The sequence below is a fragment of the Macrotis lagotis genome, chromosome 1, assembly GCF_037893015.1.
Source record: "Macrotis lagotis isolate mMagLag1 chromosome 1, bilby.v1.9.chrom.fasta, whole genome shotgun sequence".
NCBI lineage: Eukaryota > Metazoa > Chordata > Mammalia > Peramelemorphia > Peramelidae > Macrotis > Macrotis lagotis.
In genome coordinates, this window is record NC_133658.1 from 712,169,036 (window position 1) to 712,176,474 (window position 7,439).

At 36.1% G+C, this 7,439-nt stretch overlaps 1 pseudogene; it reads right to left on the bottom strand.

Annotated features, from left to right (window-relative positions):
- Nucleotides 1-5,659: 5,659 nt before the first annotated feature.
- LOC141523533 (UBX domain-containing protein 6 pseudogene) lies at nt 5,660-7,218 on the bottom strand (annotated as a pseudogene).
- Nucleotides 7,219-7,439: the final 221 nt, after the last annotated feature.

Below are 7,439 nucleotides of genomic sequence, written 5' to 3' on the forward strand. Positions count from 1 at the left end.
CCCATTTTTTTGCCATATTAGCCAATCTGATAGGTGTGAGGTTTCTTCATCTGAAAACTGTGTTTTCATATCCTTTAATATTTATCCATTAGTGAATGACTTGTATTCTTATACATTTGACTCAGTTCTCTATATATATATTTGATAAATGAGACCTGTTTCAGAGACAGTGGTTGTAAAGATTGTTTCCTAGATGTATATTTTTTTGGTAATCTTTGTTGACTTGTGTTTTTTAATTTATCGGTTTTCATTTCAAACTACTTTCTTTTAGAATTTGGATGTTTTACAACTTGTTGCATGTGAGCTTACTATTGATATTACCTCATTGCCTGTGAAAGCTTTTTAAGAAGATATAGTTTCCTCCCTTATCTCATTTAAGTAAGTCTATTTTTTTTTTGGCTTTTGTTTTGCCTGAGAGAAGAATTGCCACTCCTGCTTTTATTTATTCATTCATTTACTTATTTATTTCCATCCAAATGTACATATATATGCTTAAGTTACAAAATTTCATTCCACCCTTCCCTCCCATTCCCCTCCCCTCAGCAGTGAACAGTCAGGCTAACATTGCACAGACATAGTTTTGATAAACATGTTTACAGATTGGTTATTTTTGGTATGAGGAATTAGGATTCAGGGAAAGAGATATATAAAAAATAATTTTTATAAAGTGCTCATCAAATTCTGAAGGGTCATTTAGTTTTGTTTGTTTTTGTTTGAGGGATGTTGTATGTTTTGTTTTGTTTTATTTTCTTTCTCTGGATTGGGATAACATTGTCCATAACCAGTCTAATACAGTTGTCCTAGCTCTCTGTACTGCTGAGAGGAGTTATTAATGTGGAAATTATTCTCTTGGTTGTATTACCTTTGCTCAGCAATAGATCCTGTAGGTCATTCCATGTTTCTCTTGAGTCCAAGTACGTACGATTTCATATAGACAAGAATATTCAATAGTATTCATGTACCATAACTTGTTTAGCCATTCCCTGATTATTGGACATCTCAATTTTCAATTCTTTGCCACTACCAAAAGAACTGCTATGAATATTTTGGACCATATAAGCATTTTCCCTTTTTATAAAAAAAAATTCTTCTGGATATAGACCTGGAATTGGAATTGCTGGATCAAAGGGTATGAACAGTTTTATTGCTCTTTCAGCATAGATCCATATTGCTCTCTTGAAAAGTTGGATCTATACACAACTCCATCAGCAATGCATCAATGTCCCAATCTGCCTACAAGCTCTCCAACATTGATCATTATTCTTTTTCTCTCTTCTTGGCCAATCATCTGTGAGATGATACTTAATTGTTTTTTGATTTGCATTTCTCTAATCAATAATGATTCAGAACATTTTTATTTGACTTTATATAGCTTTAATTTCTTCATTTGAAAATTGTTCATATCCTTTGACTATTTATCAATTAGGGAATGACTTGTAACTATATAAATTTGATGCAATTCTGTACATATTTTATAAATAAGGGCTTTATCAGAACCCTTAACTGTGAAGATTATTTCCCAGCTTTCTACTTTCCTTCTAATTTTGGCATCATTGATTTTATTAGTGGAAAAACTTTTCAATTTAATATCATCAAAGTCTTTTGTTTTGCAGTTTATAATGTGCTCTAATTCTTGTTTGGTCTTAAATTTATTTTCTTTTCCATAGATCTGTTAAATTATCTCTTGGTCTATTAATTTTTCTAAGTTGTTACTCTTATGTTTAAATATTTTACCCATGTAGAACTTATTTTGGTGTAGGGTGTGAGATATGGATCTATGCTGAGGTTTTGCCGTACTATTTTCCAATTTTCCCAAAAATTTTTGGCAAATAGTGAGTTCTTAACCCTGAAGTTGATGTCTTTGAGTTTGTCAAATATTAGAGTGCTGTAATCATTTAATGTGTTTTCTTTTGAACCTAACCTAATCCATTGATCTATTACTTTATTTCTTACACAGTACCAAGTACTTTTGATGACTGCCACTTCATAGTATAGTTTGAGAAGAAGTTTCTTTGCTATTCTTGAACTTTTCTCCCTCCAGATGAATTTTATTACTATTTTTTCCTAGTTGATTGGTATGGCTATGAACAAGTGATGTATTCTGGCTAGAATTGTCATTTTTATCATATTAGCTAGATCTAACCATGAGTATGGAATTGTTGTGGGAATTGAGTGGGAATTGTTTTGTAATTGTGTTGATAGAATTTCTGGGTTTTTCTTGGAAGATAGATTTCCAAGTATTTAATGTTGTCTGTAGTTATTTTAATTGGAATTTCTCTATCTCTTCTTTTTTGGGTTTTGTTGTTCATATATAGAAATTCTGATGATTTATGTAGATTTACTTTATATCCTGTTATGCTGCTGAATTTGTTAATTGTTTCAAGGTGTTTTTAGAAAATTTTCTCAGGTTCTCTAAGTATACCATCATATAATCTGAAAATCTTTGGTTCCTCATTGCTAATTTGGATTACTTCAATTTCTGTTTCTTCTCTTTTTTGCTACAGTTAACACTTGTAATACTATATTACATAGTAATGGTGATAATGGGTATCCTTGTTTCACACCTACTTTTATTGTAAATGCTCCAAGTTTATTCCCATATGTTGATGGATTTAAACATATACTATTTATTATTTTAGGGAAAACTCCATTTATTCCTAAACTTTTTCCTCTTTTTAATATAAATGGATGTTGTATTTTATCTAAGAGGTTTTCAACATCTAATGAGATAATCACGTGATTTCTTTTGGTTTTGTGATTGACATGTTTAATTATGTTGATTGTTCTCCTACTGTTGACCCATTCCTGCCTACCTGATATAAATCCTATCTGATCATGGTGTACTATCCTACTAGTAACTTGCTATGGTCTCATTGTTAAATTTTATTTAAGATTTTTGTATCAAAATTCATTAGAGAGATTGGTCTAAAATGTTCTTTGTCTGTTTTACTTCTTCTTGGTTTAGGTATCTGTATCATGTTAGTGTTATAAAATGAGTTTGGCAGCACTCTTATTTTTAAAACATTTTATGTGGGATAGGAATTAATTGTTTCTTGAATGTCTGGTAGGATCCACTTGTAAATCTATCTGGACCTGGAGACTTTTTCTGAGGAAGTTTATTGGTGATTTCTTCAATTCTTTTTCTGAAATGGGGTTAAGTAATTTATTTCCCCCTCTGTTCTTCTGGGCAGTTTGCATTCTTAAAATATTCAGCTATCAAATTCAATGGCATACAGTTTAGCAAAATAGCTCCAAATTATCTCTTTAATTGCCTCTTCATTGGTGGTTGGTTTACTTTTTACATTTTTGTTATTGGTATTTGCTTTTCTTCTTTCCTTAAGGGTTGAGTTTTCATGAAATTGAGTTTTGTTTTTACTTTATCTGAGATTGGGACCAGTACCCCTGATTTTTTTTTAACTTCAGCTGAGGCAACCTTTTACCTTTGCCCTTTGTGTCTCTGCTTCAAATAGCTTTCTTGTAAGGAACATGCTGTAGGATTCTGGTTTTTAAGCCATTCCACTATTCCAATCCATTTTATGGGGTAGTTCATCCCATTCACATTTACAGTTAAGATGACTAATTCTATATTTCCCTCTCTGCTTTCTTTTTCCATTTATATTTTTCCCTTTTATTAAGTGTCTGAAATCAGATTTGAACTAATGTCCTCCTGATTCCAGGGCCAGTGCTCTATCCACTGTGCCACCTAGCTGCCCCTAAAAATTTAACTTTCAAAAAAATAATTTTTAATTTATCACCTTCCCTTTAATCAGTCCCATCTCCCTTATTTTCCCCATTCCCAGCTCCCCCTTCCCTGTAGTTTAGGGTAGATTTTTACACAAGTTGGAATGTATTACATCCCCTCTCTGGGCTAAATCTATTGAGTAGAATTTATTCAGAATTCACATTCTCCTTTCTTTCCCTCTAAAATTATTCATTGTTGTGCCTCTACCTTGGTATTATTTATCATTCCAGTACTATTAATCAGGTGTCATCAATCACAGTTTGATTATTTTATTTCTTGTTAAGTTCATATTGTCAGCAATGTATTATCATAGATTGTTTTCTTGATTGTTTGATAAGCAACATTGTCTCAAATTTCATCCAATTATTATTATAACTACAATTATAATAAATTTTTACCTTACCCTCTTTTCAAGTATCTATAGGTTCATTCTCTTCAATTATATTCTACCCTTTAATTATCCTAAGAGAAATAAAGTTCTAAAGAATTAGGAGTGTTATATCTTCCCTTTTAGGTTTACCTACAATTTGATAGTTTTGATGGTTTTGTTTTGCTTATTCCTTTCCCTTTTTTTAACCTTTATATGCAATTCTTGAGTGGTGTATTTGGTGATTGAATCTCTGATCAGTTCTGGTCTTTGTGTCAGGAAATTCTGGAAGTCCCCTATTTCATTGAAAAATCTATCTTTTTCCCTGACCATATATGCTAAATTTTGCAGGGTAGTACATTCTGAGTGCATTGCAGGGGAGTACATTCCTTGCTCTCTGATATTTGGTATTCCAGGTCTCCTTGTCCTTTAATTTGAGGTTGATAGGCCCTGTGTGAATCTGATTGTGTTTCCTTTGTATTTGAATTGTTTTATTTTTTTCTGCTTGCAATATTCTCTCTCTTTATTTGAGAGTGTGGGGATTTGGCTATAACAGAACTTGGAGTTTTTATTCTGGGTTCTCTTTCTGGGGGGATTCTTTGTATTGTTTCCATGATCATATTTTTTTTTATTCTAGTGGATTTGGACAGTTTTCCCTTACAGTTTCCTGCATGATATTTTCCCAGTTCTTTTTTTGAACTAGGCTTTCTCGTAGTCTGATGATTTGTAGATTGCCTCTCCTGGATCTATTTTTGTAGGTCATTCATTTTACATTTTCTCTAATTGTTTCAGCCTTCTTATGTTGCTTGATAAAATCTTGTAGTCTTCTATATTCATTGGTTTTTATTTTCTCAATTCTAATTTTTAGGGTTTTATTTTATTCAATTAGCTTTTGTGTTTCCTTTTCCAGTTGCTTACTTTTACTTTTAGTGAAATTGATTTTTTGGTCAATTTCTCATAATTTTCCTTTATGACTTTTGTTTCTTTTCTCCATTTTTCTTACTTCTCTATTGTTTATTTTCTAAATTCTTTTTAAAACTCTTCAATGAGCATTTGTATTTGAGTTCAATTTATAGATTGTTTTGATACTTCCCCTGTAAGTCATTTTTTCGCTAGTTGCCTTTTCAGACATGGCATTGTTCTATAGTAAGCATTTTCTTTTTTTTTGTATTCAAATAATCTATTTAATCAAGTTCATAATTTAGTGTTTATAGGTATCATGTAGTGATATACCAGTCGCTTCTTTGTCCATTTTCTATCCAAGAACATAAGAGTAGTTGAACCCAGTTCTGAGGTAGATTGCATCAACCAAGGAAGTCCTTCCCTCATGACCTAAATTTGCTCCCCCACCAATGAAATGACCAGCATCTCTCTATGCAAACTATCTTAAATTAAATAAACTGTACATTAATAGCTACTTAGAGCAAGTTTTAAAATCATGTATACAAAAAGCAGCACAAATGTAGCTTTTCTGATGGAAAGTCTCCACAAAGTTCTATCCAACCATGTTCTCTGGGATCAGGGGAAGCTCTTATGACCCTGATCCTGAAACAAAAGTATCAGGGTGCAAGGAAAGGGCTACCATCTATCCTAGTCTGCCTATGTTGAGAGGACAACTCTCCTCATTCTTGAAATAATTCCACCTCCACATTGTAGCCTTCCTCCCCAAGCAAAAAGCCAAGAGTTTCTACTTGGAATCTGGGAGACCAAAGGGGCAAGGGGAAGGAGGTACAGGAGGGGAGGAGCATGAGACAGAACCAATGGGGCCGAGGCCAAGCCTGGTTTTATTTCATGCAAGGTTTTCCACAGTTGCAAGAAGTTCAGGTTTCAGAATTTCCAGGGCCTGCTCAGCTCCTGATGCCTTGATATCTTCCAAGACGCCTGTGTCCCAAGTGAAAGTCAGAAGAGCTGAAGGCACCAGCCCACATTCATTGAAGGCTAAGTTTTCATCCAACAGTTTATTCCCGCCTGCAGAAAGCAATTCAAAGGGCAGCCAGTCATTCTGCAATATCTCCCTCACAAATCTGTGGAGTGCAGACAGCCTCTCTCGAGCATAGAACGTACCCTGGAGGATGTGCCCATCTGGAAAGCGAACTCGTAAGAGGGTATAGGTATATTTTCGCATTTCCCGTTGCTCCTCCTTCTCCCACATGGCTTTGGTCCGAAGGACAGTCAGACATTCCACAGTGTCCATCCTTAGCTTCTGCTCCCGTTTAAGCTCCTCTATTGTAAGGTTGAAGAAGTCTCCAGGTAGGTCACACTGAGCAGCCAGAGGGGAGGGCTTGAATACTCGTTGCTGCCGGGCCAGCTGAGCTCGCACTGGCTCTGAGCCCTGCAAGGTGACTTTGTGTTCTTTCAGTTTCTCTACGTGGGCCAGAGCTTCCTCACTCAGAACATAATATTCCTCAGAGGTTTCTTGTTCTGGAACAGGGAGAATTATCTTATCAAATCCAATGGCCTCAAAAAACTCATTAGCCCCTTCTAGGCAGTTGATTTGCTCCTGAAACACTTTGTTTTGCAATTTGATTTTCCTGTATTTCTCTTCTTCTGGGTGAAGTTGGATGTTGTCCAGGTACTTGCCAATGGTGTCCACCCCCAGTTTCACTTTCTCTCGGTCCCTGTTGAACGTATGGATCTTCATGATGGAAGCAGCCACTGGGTCTTTGTCTGAGTGCTTGTTGATGGTCTCTGATATAAGCATCCTGCTGGTCTTTTCTCAAGATGGATCCAGTGAACAGGCAGATAAAATAAATCCCAGACACAGACAGGTTTGAAGATCCCTCCTCCTTCGCCTCAGGCATCACATTTATTCCAGCTGACTCAGCAATCCCACTAACAGTGGCTTCTGCTTGTAATTCCTTCCTTACTTGGTTCTGGATAGGATCTTGGGACGTGAGTCCCCGGGACCGGGGTTGCTTCTGCTCCAGCCTGGCCAGTGCCGCTGCTGCTGCCATTTGGGCCTCATTTGTTGGTCCTTGGCAGGATTGCTTGGTTACCTGCTGGTTCTGTCTTTCCTTGGAGACTTTTTCCCCCTGTCCGTGACTTTCTGCCCGGGCCCCATGCTCTTGAACTTAATGTCCGCCTTGATCTCCTGAAAGAATTTTTTCATGGCGGCCGCGGGGAAGGGGAAGGGGGCTACGGCGGCAGGGACGGGGGCAGGCCCGGGCTATAGTGAGCATTTTCTTAACCGTTTTGTTCATCTTTGTTGTCTCAGCTCTGTTCCTAGGGTATAGGAAGTGTTGAGGCAACTTTTTTTCCTTTTTTCTTTTGCTGGGGCTGGAATCTCATCCCTGGCTTGCCTTTGTCCAAGATGTTGCCTATGCAGTTCAG